The sequence below is a fragment of the Chiloscyllium punctatum genome, unplaced genomic scaffold, assembly GCF_047496795.1.
Source record: "Chiloscyllium punctatum isolate Juve2018m unplaced genomic scaffold, sChiPun1.3 scaffold_1316, whole genome shotgun sequence".
NCBI lineage: Eukaryota > Metazoa > Chordata > Chondrichthyes > Orectolobiformes > Hemiscylliidae > Chiloscyllium > Chiloscyllium punctatum.
In genome coordinates, this window is record NW_027311050.1 from 5,001 (window position 1) to 20,000 (window position 15,000).

A 15,000-nucleotide genomic window follows, 5' to 3' on the forward strand; every position below is an offset into this window, starting at 1 on the left:
AGCTCTCCGGCTTGCACCGAGACCCGAAGTCGACGTGCTAAGCACCACGGGACCCCTTTCGCCTGCAGGTCCCGAGCCGCCTTTATTTGCTGTTACGAGCATCGTGTGCCCCATACCTGCGTGACAAGCACCGCAGGGCGGCAGAGCCATCGCACTTGGCCGGGTGGCAGAGGAGGACCCGACTATTCACAGATAGCGGCCCAACGACTCCCAGAGCCGGTCGTGCGGTGCGCGAGGTCTGCTCTCTTCACAAGAGGCTTTATTAGGGAGTGCTAAGGCAAGGTTCTGTGCCCTCCACCCTCATCGCAACACCCATGGGAGCCTCCGGTCGTCAATAGACCGCCGCACCGGCCTCTGACTGACTCTCAGAATGGACGGAAAGAGCCGGGTAAGCCTTTCAAAAGATTCGACCACGTGCCGAAAACTTTAGACTTCCGTGAGCTCTCCGGCTTGCACCGAGACCCGAAGTCGACGTGCGAAGCACCACGGGACCCCTTTCGCCTGCAGGTCCCGAGCCGCCTTTATTTGCTGTTACGAGCATCGTGTGCCCCATACCTGCGTGACGAGCACCGCAGGGCGGCAGAGCCATCGCACTTGGCCGGGTGGCAGAGGAGGACCAGACTATTCACAGATAGCGGCCCAACGACTCCCAGAGCCGGTCGTGCGGCGCGCGAGGTCTGCTCTCTTCACAAGAGGCTTTATTAGGGAGTGCTAAGGCAAGGTTCTGTGCCCTCCACCCTCATCGCAACACCCATGGGAGCCTCCGGTCGTCAATAGACCGCCGCACCGGCCTCTGACTGACTCTCAGAATGGACGGAAAGAGCCGGGTAAGCCTTTCAAAAGATTCGACCACGTGCCGAAAACTTTAGACTTCCGTGAGCTCTCCGGCTTGCACCGAGACCCGAAGTCGACGTGCTAAGCACCACGGGACCCCTTTCGCCTGCAGGTCCCGAGCCGCCTTTATTTGCTGTTACGAGCATCGTGTGCCCCATACCTGCGTGACGAGCACCGCAGGGCGGCAGAGCCATCGCACTTGGCCGGGTGGCAGAGGAGGACCAGACTATTCACAGATAGCGGCCCAACGACTCCCAGAGCCGGTCGTGCGGCGCGCGAGGTCTGCTCTCTTCACAAGAGGCTTTATTAGGGAGTGCTAAGGCAAGGTTCTGTGCCCTCCACCCTCATCGCAACACCCATGGGAGCCTCCGGTCGTCAATAGACCGCCGCACCGGCCTCTGACTGACTCTCAGAATGGACGGAAAGAGCCGGGTAAGCCTTTCAAAAGATTCGACCACGTGCCGAAAACTTTAGACTTCCGTGAGCTCTCCGGCTTGCACCGAGACCCGAAGTCGACGTGCTAAGCACCACGGGACCCCTTTCGCCTGCAGGTCCCGAGCCGCCTTTATTTGCTGTTACGAGCATCGTGTGCCCCATACCTGCGTGACGAGCACCGCAGGGCGGCAGAGCCATCGCACTTGGCCGGGTGGCAGAGGAGGACCAGACTATTCACAGATAGCGGCCCAACGACTCCCAGAGCCGGTCGTGCGGCGCGCGAGGTCTGCTCTCATCACAAGAGGCTTTAGGGAGTGCTCAGGCAAGGGTCAGCCCGCAGCCTTCCTGGCAACACCCAGGGGAACCAGGCCACTCGCGTCTCTCGCCTTCATTTTCGACACGAGCGCCTGCGGAGGGCCACCACCCCCTCCGATTGTCAAGAGACCTCCGCACCGGCCTCTGACTTACTCTCAGAATGGACGGAAAGAGCCGGGTAAGCCTTTGAAAAGATTCGACCACGTGCCGAAAACTTTAGACTTCCGTGAGCTCTCCGGCTTGCACCGAGACCCGAAGTCGACGTGCTTAGCACCACGGGACCCCTTTCGCCTGCAGGTCCCGAGCCGCCTTTTATTTTTGTTACGAGTATCGTGTTCCCCAAACCTGGGTGACGAGCACCGCAGGGCGGCAGAGCCATCGCGCTTGTCCGGGTGGCAGAGGAGGACCAGACTATTCACAAATAGCGGCCCAACGACTCCCAGAGCCGGTCGTGCGGCAGGCGAGGTCTGCTCTCATCACAAGAGGCTTTAGGGAGTGCTCAGGCAACGGTCAGCCCGCAGCCTTCTTGGCAACACCCAAGGGAACCAGGCCACTCGCGTCTCTCGCCTTCATTTTGGACACGAGCGCCTGTGGAGGGACGGCCGGAGTCAACGTGGGGTTTGCCCGCCCTCCAATAGTGTCAAAAGACCGCCGCACAAGTCTCTGACTGACTCTTAGAACAGACAGAAAGAGTTTGTCAAATCTGTCAAAAAATTGACAAAGTGTCAAAAATTCGACTTCCAAGAGCTCTCCGGCATGCACTCATACCTGTCATTAAAGTGCTATGCCCGTGGAACCGTTTTTCGGATGCCTTTCAGAACGGTCCCGCGCCGCCATTTTGTTCTAAAAATCGTGTTCCCATATATCTCCGGGTACCCCGCCAACCTCACTGCGGAAAAACTACAAGTGGCACTGAATGGGTCTGAATTCCAAATTTGACTGCATCGGTCTGGAACTCGGTCCGGTCAAAACCGTTTGGATTTTTCTCGGTCCGGACTTCCGCGACAGACAAAGTTAAAGTTTTCGGGCTGCAGGCACAAAACGACAGCTGGCCATTTGCCGGGCTCAATTCACCCAATTCCTCCGGCACTTCGGAGCACATGTTCGGTGTAAGTTTGCGAATCTTTCCCGATGCTGCAGCATTTTCCTCCGCTGACACTTAGAATATTTTTCACACTTTGCTGAAAATTTTTCTAAGTGTTTTTTTCCAAGTTTTCCTGGTTACTGATTTCTTCTTTTTAAACATTTTTCTAAGTTTTTCTGGTTACTGATTTCTTCTTTTTAAACATTTTTCGCAGTTTGTCTGGTTACTGATTTCTTCTTTTTAAACATTTTTCGCCGTTTTTCTGGTTACTGATTTCTTCTTTTTAAACATTTTTCGCCGTTTTTCTGGTTACTCATTTCTTCTTTTTAAACATTTTTCTAAGTTTTTCTGGTTACTGATTTCTTCTTTTTAAACATTTTTCTAAGTTTTTCTGGTTACTCATTTCTTCTTTTTAAACATTTTTCTAAGTTTTTCTGGTTACTCACTTCTTCTTTTTAAACATTTTTCTAAGTTTTTCTGGTTACTGATTTCTTCTTTTTAAACATTTTTCGCCGTTTTTCTGGTTACTGATTTCTTCTTTTTAAACATTTTTCGCCGTTTTTCTGGTTACTGATTTCTTCTTTTTAAACATTTTTCTAAGTTTTTCTGGTTACTCATTTCTTCTTTTTAAACATTTTTCTAAGTTTTTCTGGTTACTGATTTCTTCTTTTTAAACATTTTTCTAAGTTTTTCTGGTTACTCATTTCTTCTTTTTAAACATTTTTCTAAGTTTTCCTGGTTACTCACTTCTTCTTTTTAAACATTTTTCTAAGTTTTTCTGGTTACTGATTTCTTCTTTTTAAACATTTTTCTAAGTTTTTCTGGTTACTCATTTCTTCTTTTTAAACATTTTTCTAAGTTTTTCTGGTTACTGACTTCTTCTTTTTAAACATTTTTCGCAGTTTGTCTGGTTACTGATTTCTTCTTTTTAAACATTTTTCGCCGTTTTTCTGGTTACTGATTTCTTCTTTTTAAACATTTTTCTAAGTTTTTCTGGTTACTCACTTCTTCTTTTTAAACATTTTTCTAAGTTTTCCTGGTTACTGATTTCTTCTTTTTAAACATTTTTCTAAGTTTTTCTGGTTACTGATTTCTTCTTTTTAAACATTTTTCTAAGTTTTTCTGGTTACTGATTTCTTCTTTTTAAACATTTTTCGCAGTTTGTCTGGTTAATGATTTCTTCTTTTTAAACATTTTTCTAAGTTTGTCTGGTTACTGATTTCTTCTTTTTAAACATTTTTCTAAGTTTTTCTGGTTACTCACTTCTTCTTTTTAAACATTTTTCTAAGTTTTCCTGGTTACTCATTTCTTCTTTTTAAACATTTTTCGCAGTTTTTCTGGTTACTGATTTCTTCTTTTTAAACATTTTTCTAAGTTTTCCTGGTTACTGATTTCTTCTTTTTAAACATTTTTCTAAGTTTTTCTGGTTACTGATTTCTTCTTTTTAAACATTTTTCTAAGTTTTTCTGGTTACTGATTTCTTCTTTTTAAACATTTTTCTAAGTTTTTCTGGTTACTCACTTCTTCTTTTTAAACATTTTTCTAAGTTTTTCTGGTTACTCACTTCTTCTTTTGAAACATTTTTCTAAGTTTTTCTGGTTACTGATTTCTTCTTTTTAAACATTTTTCTAAGTTTTTCTGGTTACTGATTTCTTCTTTTTAAACATTTTTCGCAGTTTGTCTGGTTACTGATTTCTTCTTTTTAAACATTTTTCGCCGTTTTTCTGGTTACTGATTTCTTCTTTTTAAACATTTTTCTAAGTTTTTCTGGTTACTCACTTCTTCTTTTTAAACATTTTTCTAAGTTTTTCTGGTTACTGATTTCTTCTTTTTAAACATTTTTCGCAGTTTTTCTGGTTACTGATTTCTTCTTTTTAAACATTTTTCTAAGTTTTTCTGGTTACTGATTTCTTCTTTTTAAACATTTTTCTAAGTTTTTCTGGTTACTCACTTCTTCTTTTTAAACATTTTTCTAAGTTTTCCTGGTTACTGATTTCTTCTTTTTAAACATTTTTCGCAGTTTGTCTGGTTACTGATTTCTTCTTTTTAAACATTTTTCGCAGTTTTTCTGGTTACTGATTTCTTCTTTTTAAACATTTTTCTAAGTTTTTCTGGTTACTGATTTCTTCTTTTTAAACATTTTTCTAAGTTTTTCTGGTTACTGATTTCTTCTTTTTAAACATTTTTCTAAGTTTTTCTGGTTACTCACTTCTTCTTTTTAAACATTTTTCTAAGTTTTTCTGGTTACTCACTTCTTCTTTTGAAACATTTTTCTAAGTTTTTCTGGTTACTGATTTCTTCTTTTTAAACATTTTTCGCAGTTTGTCTGGTTACTGATTTCTTCTTTTTAAACATTTTTCGCCGTTTTTCTGGTTACTGATTTCTTCTTTTTAAACATTTTTCTAAGTTTTTCTGGTTACTCACTTCTTCTTTTTAAACATTTTTCTAAGTTTTTCTGGTTACTGATTTCTTCTTTTTAAACATTTTTCGCAGTTTTTCTGGTTACTGATTTCTTCTTTTTAAACATTTTTCTAAGTTTTTCTGGTTACTGATTTCTTCTTTTTAAACATTTTTCTAAGTTTTTCTGGTTACTCACTTCTTCTTTTTAAACATTTTTCTAAGTTTTCCTGGTTACTGATTTCTTCTTTTTAAACATTTTTCGCAGTTTGTCTGGTTACTGATTTCTTCTTTTTAAACATTTTTCGCAGTTTTTCTGGTTACTGATTTCTTCTTTTTAAACATTTTTCTAAGTTTTTCTGGTTACTGATTTCTTCTTTTTAAACATTTTTCTAAGTTTTTCTGGTTACTCACTTCTTCTTTTTAAACATTTTTCTAAGTTTTTCTGGTTACTCACTTCTTCTTTTGAAACATTTTTCTAAGTTTTTCTGGTTACTGATTTCTTCTTTTTAAACATTTTTCGCAGTTTGTCTGGTTACTGATTTCTTCTTTTTAAACATTTTTCGCCGTTTTTCTGGTTACTGATTTCTTCTTTTTAAACATTTTTCTAAGTTTTTCTGGTTACTCACTTCTTCTTTTTAAACATTTTTCTAAGTTTTTCTGGTTACTGATTTCTTCTTTTTAAACATTTTTCGCAGTTTTTCTGGTTACTGATTTCTTCTTTTTAAACATTTTTCTAAGTTTTTCTGGTTACTGATTTCTTCTTTTTAAACATTTTTCTAAGTTTTTCTGGTTACTGACTTCTTCTTTTTAAACATTTTTCTAAGTTTTCCTGGTTACTGATTTCTTCTTTTTAAACATTTTTCGCAGTTTGTCTGGTTACTGATTTCTTCTTTTTAAACATTTTTCGCAGTTTTTCTGGTTACTGATTTCTTCTTTTTAAACATTTTTCTAAGTTTTTCTGGTTACTGATTTCTTCTTTTTAAACATTTTTCTAAGTTTTTCTGGTTACTCACTTCTTCTTTTTAAACATTTTTCTAAGTTTTTCTGGTTACTCACTTCTTCTTTTGAAACATTTTTCTAAGTTTTTCTGGTTACTGATTTCTTCTTTTTAAACATTTTTCTAAGTTTTTCTGGTTACTGATTTCTTCTTTTTAAACATTTTTCGCAGTTTGTCTGGTTACTGATTTCTTCTTTTTAAACATTTTTCGCCGTTTTTCTGGTTACTGATTTCTTCTTTTTAAACATTTTTCTAAGTTTTTCTGGTTACTCACTTCTTCTTTTTAAACATTTTTCTAAGTTTTTCTGGTTACTGATTTCTTCTTTTTAAACATTTTTCGCAGTTTTTCTGGTTACTGATTTCTTCTTTTTAAACATTTTTCTAAGTTTTTCTGGTTACTGATTTCTTCTTTTTAAACATTTTTCTAAGTTTTTCTGGTTACTCACTTCTTCTTTTTAAACATTTTTCTAAGTTTTCCTGGTTACTGATTTCTTCTTTTTAAACATTTTTCGCAGTTTGTCTGGTTACTGATTTCTTCTTTTTAAACATTTTTCGCAGTTTTTCTGGTTACTGATTTCTTCTTTTTAAACATTTTTCTAAGTTTTTCTGGTTACTCACTTCTTCTTTTATAACATTTTTCTAAGTTTTCCTGGTTACTGATTTCTTCTTTTTAAACATTTTTCTAAGTTTTCCTGGTTACTGATTTCTTCTTTTTAAACATTTTTCTAAGTTTTTCTGGTTACTCATTTCTTCTTTTTAAACATTTTTCGCAGTTTTTCTGGTTACTGATTTCTTCTTTTTAAACATTTTCCTAAGTTTTCCTGGTTACTGATTTCTTCTTTTTAAACATTTTTCTAAGTTTTCCTGGTTACTCATTTCTTCTTTTTGATCATTTTTCTAAGTTTTCCTGGTTACTGATTTCTTCGTTTTGAACATTTTTCTAAGTTTTCCTGGTTACTCACTTCTTCTTTTCAAACATTTTTCTTCGTTTTTCTGTTTACTCATTTAGCACTTTCAGGCACTTTCCGATCATTTCCTCGTTCCCGATTTCACCCTTTAAAACGCTTTCGGGCATTTCCCTAAGTTTTGCGGTTCACTCGTTTGGGACTCACTGACACCTTCTCTAGCTTCCCTGCTCACTTTTTTCGTACTGTTGAGAAAATTCGAACCCTTTCCTTAACTATGCCGGTTACTGACTTCACCGCTTCAGACCCTTGTCCCCGTAATGAAAGATACCATTTCCCACCGTGGGAAATGCACGAAAATCGGACTGAACACGGGGGAGGCTCCCCCCTCGAAGGCGAGACCGTCGGCAGAACCGCCGGGTCAAACCCGGCTGAGCTACCCGGCTTACAAGTCTCAAAGTCGGTATGAGCAGTCACGTCCACCCCCATTCCCTTTTGGACCACTTCCCACGGTTCCAAATGCATGAAAATCGGCCTGTACACGGGGGAGGCACCCGCCTCGAAGACGAGACCGTCGGCAGAACCGCCGGGTCAAACCCGGCTGAGCTACCCGGCTCGGAAGCGCCAAAGTCGGGTTGAGCAGTCACATTCACTCCCATCCCCTTTTGGGCAACTTCCCACGGTTGGAAATGCATGGAAATCGGACTGAACACGGGGGAGGCTCCCCCCTCGAAGGCGAGACCGTCGGCAGAACCGCCGGATCAAACCCGGCTGAGCTACCCGGCTTACAAGTCTCAAAGTCGGTATGAGCAGACACGTCCACCCCCATTCCCTTTTGGACCACTTCCCACGGTTCGAAATGCATGAAAATCGGCCTGTATACGGGGGAGGCACCCGCCTCGAAGACGAGACCGTCGGCAGAACCGCCGGGTCAAACCCGGCTGAGCTACCCGGCTCGGAAGCGCCAAAGTCGGGTTGAGCAGTCACATTCACTCCCATCCCCTTTTGGGCAACTTCCCACGGTTGGAAATGCATGGAAATCGGACTGAACACGGGGGAGGCTCCCCCCTCGAAGGCGAGACCGTCGGCAGAACCGCCGGATCAAACCCGGCTGAGCTACCCGGCTTACAAGTCTCAAAGTCGGTATGAGCAGACACGTCCACCCCCATTCCCTTTTGGACCACTTCCCACGGTTCGAAATGCATGAAAATCGGCCTGTATACGGGGGAGGCACCCGCCTCGAAGACGAGACCGTCGGCAGAACCGCCGGGTCAAACCCGGCCGGGCTACCCGGGTTAGAAGCCCTAGAGTCGGGTTGAGCAGTCACAATCACTCCCATCCCCTTTTGAACCTGTTCCCACCGTTGGAAATGCACGAAAATCGGCCTGTACACGGGGGAGGCTCCCCCCTCGAAGGCGAGACCGTCGGCAGAACCGCCGGGTCAAACCCGGCTGAGCTACCCGGCTTACAAGTCTCGAAGTCGGGTTGAGCAGTCACATTCACTCCCATCGACTTTTGGGCAACTTCCCACCGTTGCAAATGCATGAAAATCGGCCTGTACACGGGGGAGGCACCCGCCTCGAAGTCGAGACCGTCGGCAGAACCGCCGGGTCCAACCCGGCTGAGCTACCCGGCTTACAAGTCTCAAAGCCGGGTTGGGCAGTCACGTTCACCCCCATTCCCTTTTGGATCACTTCCCACGGTTCGAAATGCACGAAAACCGGCCTGTACACGGGGGAGGGTCCGCCCTCGAAGGCGAGACCGTCGGCAGAACCGCCGGGTCAAACCTGGCTGAGCTACCCGGCTTACAAGTCTCAAAGTCGGGTTGAGCAGTCACGTTCACTCCCATCGACTTTTAGACCACTTCCCACGGTTCGAAATGCACGAAAATCGGCCTGTACACGGGGGAGGCACCCGCCTCGAAGACGAGACCGTCGGCAGAACCGCCGGGTCAAACCCGGCCGAGCTACCCGGCTTAAAAGTCTCAAAGTCGGTATGAGCAGTCACATTCACCCCCATTCCCTTTTGGACCACTTCCCACGGTTGGAAATGCATGAAAATCGGCCTGGACACGGGGGAGGCTCCCCCCTCGATGACGAGACCGTCGGCAGAACCGCCGGAACAAACCCGGCTGAGCTACCCGGCTTACAAGTCTCAAAGTCGGTATGAGCAGACACGTCCACCCCCATTCCCTTTTGGACCACTTCCCACCGTTGGAAATGCACGAAAATCGGCCTGTACACGGGGGAGGCACCGGCCTCGAAGACGAGACCGTCGGCAGAACCGCCGGGTCAAACCCGGCTGAGCTACCCGGCTTACAAGTCTCAAAGTCGGGTTGAGCAGTCACATTCACTCCCATCGACTTTTGGGCAACTTCCCACGGTTCGAAATGCACAAGATTCGGCCTGAACACGGGGGACGCTCCCCCCTCGAAGGCGAGACCGTCGGCAGACCCGCCGGGTCAAACCCGGCTGAGCTACCCGGCTCGGAAGCGCCAAAGTCGGTATGAGCAGTCACGTTCACTCCCATCCCCTTTTGGACCGCTTCCCACGGTACGAAATGCATGAAAATCGGCCTGTACACGGGGGAGGCACCCGCCTCGAAGACGAGACCGTCGGCAGAACCGCCGGGTCAAACCCGGCTGAGCTACCCGGCTTACAAGTCTCAAAGTCGGGTTGAGCAGTCACATTCACTCCCATCGACTTTTGGGCAACTTCCCACGGTTCGAAATGCACAAAATTCGGCCTGAACACGGGGGACGCTCCCCCCTCGAAGGCGAGACCGTCGGCAGAACCGCCGGGTCAAACCCGGCTGAGCTACCCGGCTTAAAAGTCTCAAAGTCGGTATGAGCAGTCACATTCACCCCCATTCCCTTTTGGACCACTTCCCACGGTTGGAAATGCATGAAAATCGGCCTGGACACGGGGGAGGCTCCCCCCTCGATGACGAGACCGTCGGCAGAACCGCCGGAACAAACCCGGCTGAGCTACCCGGCTTACAAGTCTCAAAGTCGGTATGAGCAGACACGTCCACCCCCATTCCCTTTTGGACCACTTCCCACCGTTGGAAATGCACGAAAATCGGCCTGTACACGGGGGAGGCACCGGCCTCGAAGACGAGACCGTCGGCAGAACCGCCGGATCAAACCCGGCCGAGCTACCCGGGTTAGAAGCCTCAGAGTCGGGTTGAGCAGTCACGTCCACCCCCATTCCCTTTTGGACCACTTCCCACGGTTCGAAATGCACGAAAATCGGCCTGTACACGGGGGAGGGAGCCGCCTCGAAGACGAGACCGTCGGCAGAACCGCCGGTTCAAACCCGGCTGAGCTACCAGGCTCGGAAGCGCCAAAGTCGGGTTGAGCAGTCACATTCACTCCCATCCCCTTTTGGGCAACTTCCCACCGTTGCAAATGCATGAAAATCGGCCTGTACACGGGGGAGGGAGCCGCCTCGAAGACGAGACCGTCGGCAGAACCGCCGGATCAAACCCGGCTGAGCTACCAGGCTCGGAAGCGCCAAAGTCGGTATGAGCAGTCACATTCACTCCCATCCCCTTTTGGGCCACTTCCCACGGTTCGAAATGCACGAAAATCGGACTGAACACGGGGGAGGCTCCCCCCTCCAAAACGAGACCATCGGCAGAATCGACGGGTCAAACCCGGCCGAGCTACCCGGGTTAGAAGCCTCAAAGTCGGGTTGAGCAGTCACGTCCACCCCCATCCCCTTTTGGACCACTTCCCACGGTTCGAAATGCACGAAAATCGGCCTGTACACGGGGGAGGCACCCGCCTCGAAGACGAGACCGTCGGCAGACCCGCCGGATCAAACCCGGCCGAGCTACACGGCTTACAAGTCTCAATGTCGGTATGAGCAGTCACGTCCACCCCTATTCCCTTTTGGACCACTTCCCACGGTACGAAATGCATGAAAATCGGCCTGTACACGGGGGAGGCACCCGCCTCGAAGACGAGACCGTCGGCAGAACCGCCGGGTCAAACCCGGCTGAGCTACCCGGCTCGGAAGCGCCAAAGTCGGGTTGAGCAGTCACATTCACTCCCATCGACTTTTGGGCAACTTCCCACGGTTCGAAATGCACAAAATTCGGCCTGAACACGGGGGACGCTCCCCCCTCGAAGGCGAGACCGTCGGCAGAACCGCCGGGTCAAACCCGGCTGAGCTACCCGGGTCGGAAGCGCCAAGGTCGGTATGAGCAGTCACATTCACTCCCATCCCCTTTTGGACCGCTTCCCACGGTTTGAAATGCACGAAAATCGGCCTGTACACGGGGGAGGCTCCGCCCTCGAAGGCGAGACCGACGGCAGAACCGCCGGGTCAAACCCGGCCGGGCTACCCGGGTTAGAAGCCTCAGAGTCGGGTTGAGCAGTCACATTCACCCCCATCCCCTTTTGAACCTCTTCCCACCGTTGGAAATGCACGAAAATCGGCCTGTACACGGGGGAGGCGCCCCTCTCGAAGGCGAGACCGACGGCAGAACCGCCGGGTCAAACCCGGCCGAGCTACCCGGGTTAGAAGCCTCAGAGTCGGGTTGAGCAGTCACATTCACCCCCATTCCCTTTTGGACCACTTCCCACGGTACGAAATGCATGAAAATCGGCCTGTACACGGGGGAGGCACCCGCCTCGAAGACGAGACCGTCGGCAGAACCGCCGGGTCAAACCCGGCTGAGCTACCCGGGTCGGAAGCGCCAAGGTCGGTATGAGCAGTCACATTCACTCCCATCCCCTTTTGGACCGCTTCCCACGGTTTGAAATGCACGAAAATCGGCCTGTACACGGGGGAGGCTCCGCCCTCGAAGGCGAGACCGACGGCAGAACCGCCGGGTCAAACCCGGCCGGGCTACCCGGGTTAGAAGCCTCAGAGTCGGGTTGAGCAGTCACATTCACCCCCATCCCCTTTTGAACCTCTTCCCACCGTTGGAAATGCACGAAAATCGGCCTGTACACGGGGGAGGCCCCCCTCTCGAAGACGAGACCGTCGGCAGACCCGCCGGATCAAACCCGGCCGAGCTACACGGCTTACAAGTCTCGATGTCGGTATGAGCAGTCACGTCCACCCCCATTCCCTTTTGGACCACTTCCCACGGTACGAAATGCATGAAAATCGGCCTGTACACGGGGGAGGCACCCGCCTCGAAGACGAGACCGTCGGCAGAACCGCCGGGTCAAACCCGGCTGAGCTACCCGGCTCGGAAGCGCCAAAGTCGGGTTGAGCAGTCACATTCACTCCCATCCCCTTTTGGGCCACTTCCCACGGTTCGAAATGCATGAAAATCGGCCTGTACACGGGGGACGCTCCCCCCTCGAAGGCGAGGCCGTCGGCAGAACCGCCGGGTCAAACCCGGCTGAGCTACCCGGCTCGGAAGCGCCAAAGTCGGGTTGAGCAGTCACATTCACCCCCATCCCCTTTCGGCCCCCTTCCCACGGTTGGAAATGCATGAAAATCGGCCTGTACACGGTGGGCGCTCCCCCCTCGAAGGTGAGACCTTCGGCAGAACCGCCGGGTCAAATCCGGCCGAGCTACCCGCGTTAGAGGTCTCAATGTCGGCTTCAGCAGTCACATTCAATCCCATTCCCGTTTGGACCTCTTCCCGCCGATGGAAATGCACAAAATTCGGCCTGAACACGCGGGACGCTCCCCCCTCGAAGGCGAGACCGTCGCCAGAACCGCCGGGTCAAATCCGGCTGAGCTACCCGCGTTACAGGTCTCAAAGTCGGGTTGAGCAGTCACGTTCACCCCCATCCCCTTTCGGACCCCTTCCCACGGTTGGAAATGCATGAAAATCGGCCTGTACACGGTGGGCGCTCCCCCCTCGAAGGTGAGACCTTCGGCAGAACCGCCGGGTCAAATCCGGCCGAGCTACCCGCGTTAGAGGTCTCAATGTCGGCTTCAGCAGTCACATTCAATCCCATTCCCGTTTGGACCTCTTCCCGCCGATGGAAATGCACAAAATTCGGCCTGAACACGCGGGAGGCTCCCCCCTCGAAGGTGAGACCTTCGGCAGAACCGCCGGGTCAAATCCGGCCGAGCTACCCGCGTTAGAGGTCTCAATGTCGGCTTCAGCAGTCACATTCAATCCCATTCCCGTTTGGACCTCTTCCCGCCGATGGAAATGCACAAAATTCGGCCTGAACACGCGGGACGCTCCCCCCTCGAAGGCGAGACCGTCGCCAGAACCGCCGGGTCAAATCCGGCCGAGCTACCCGCGTTAGAGGTCTCAATGTCGGCTTCAGCAGTCACATTCAATCCCATTCCCTTTTGGAACACTTCCCGCCGTTAACAATGCACGATATTCGGCCTGAACACGCGGGACGCTCCCCCCTCGAAGGTGAGACCTTCGGCAGAACCGCCGGGTCAAATCCTGCCGAGCTACCCGCGTTAGAGGTCTCAATGTCGGCTTCAGCAGTCACATTCAATCCCATTCCCGTTTGGACCTCTTCCCGCCGATGGAAATGCACAAAATTCGGCCTGAACACGCGGGGCGCTCCCCCCTCGAAGGCGAGACCGTCGCCAGAACCGCCGGGTCAAATCCGGCTGAGCTACCCGCGTTACAGGTCTCAAAGTCGGCTTCAGCAGTCACATTCAATCCCATTCCCTTTTGGAACACTTCCCGCCGTTAACAATGCACGATATTCGGACTGAACACGGGGGCCGGTCCGCCCTCGAAGTCAACACCGTCCGCAGAACCGCCGGGGCAAATCCGGCTGAGCTACCCCGCCCCCGAACACTCAAAGTCCCTCTGAAGCCTTGCATTCGCCTCCTTGGAAAATTGACGTCAAACATTACCAAAATCGGGGGCACGAGCACTAAAGCTAAGTCTCACCCTTTCCCTATCCCTAACCAGGAACCGAACGCCCACCCTCAGCCTCACACCAACGCCGGTGCCACTCCAGACAGACACACCCTTCAAAACCACACCCATCCGGCCATGCAACTCAAAAAGGGTCCAAATTCAGAAACACCCCCTTCAAAAGGCACTCCATCCTCGGCCACACCACCGGGACATGCTCCCCTCGGCGATAATTAAGCCCCCACCACTATTTGAAGCCAACCGCAGCCGCAACTCGAACGGAGAAATCAGTAACCAATTCAAAAATGCGCTTGGTTACTGATTTCTACTGAGCCGAAAAAATTCTAAGTGTCGGTGGTTACTGATTTATACCAACCCGAAAATATTCTAAGTGTCGGTGGTTACTGATTTATACCAACCCGAAAAAATTCTAAGTGTCAGTGGTTACTGATTTATACCAACTCGAAAAAATTCTAAGTGTCAGTGGTTACTGATTTATACCAACCCGAAAATATTCTAAGTGTCAGTGGTTACTGATTTGTACCGACCCGAAAATATTCTAAGTGTCAGTGGTTACTGATTTATACCAACCCGAAAAAATTCTAAGTGTCAGTGGTTACTGATTTATACCAAGTCGAAAAAATTCTAAGTGTCAGTGGTTACTGATTTATACCAACCCGAAAATATTCTAAGTGTCAGTGGTTACTGATTTATACCAACTCGAAAAAATTCTAAGTGTCAGTGGTTACTGATTTATACCGACCCGAAAAAATTCTAAGTGTCAGTGGTTACTGATTTATACCAACTCGAAAATATTCTAAGTGTCGGTGGTTACTGATTTATACCAACCCGAAAAAATTCTAAGTGTCAGTGGTTACTGATTTATACCAACTCGAAAAAATTCTAAGTGTCGGTGGTTACTGATTTATACCAACTCGAAAATATTCTAAGTGTCGGTGGTTACTGATTTATACCAACCCGAAAATATTCTAAGTGTCAGTGGTTACTGATTTATACCAACTCGAAAAAATTCTAAGTGTCAGTGGTTACTGATTTATACCAACTCGAAAATATTCTAAGTGTCGGTGGTTACTGATTTATACCAACCCGAAAATATTCTAAGTGTCAGTGGTTACTGATTTATACCAACTCGAAAAAATTCTAAGTGTCAGTGGTTACTGATTTATACCAACTCGAAAATATTCTAAGTGTCGGTGGTTACT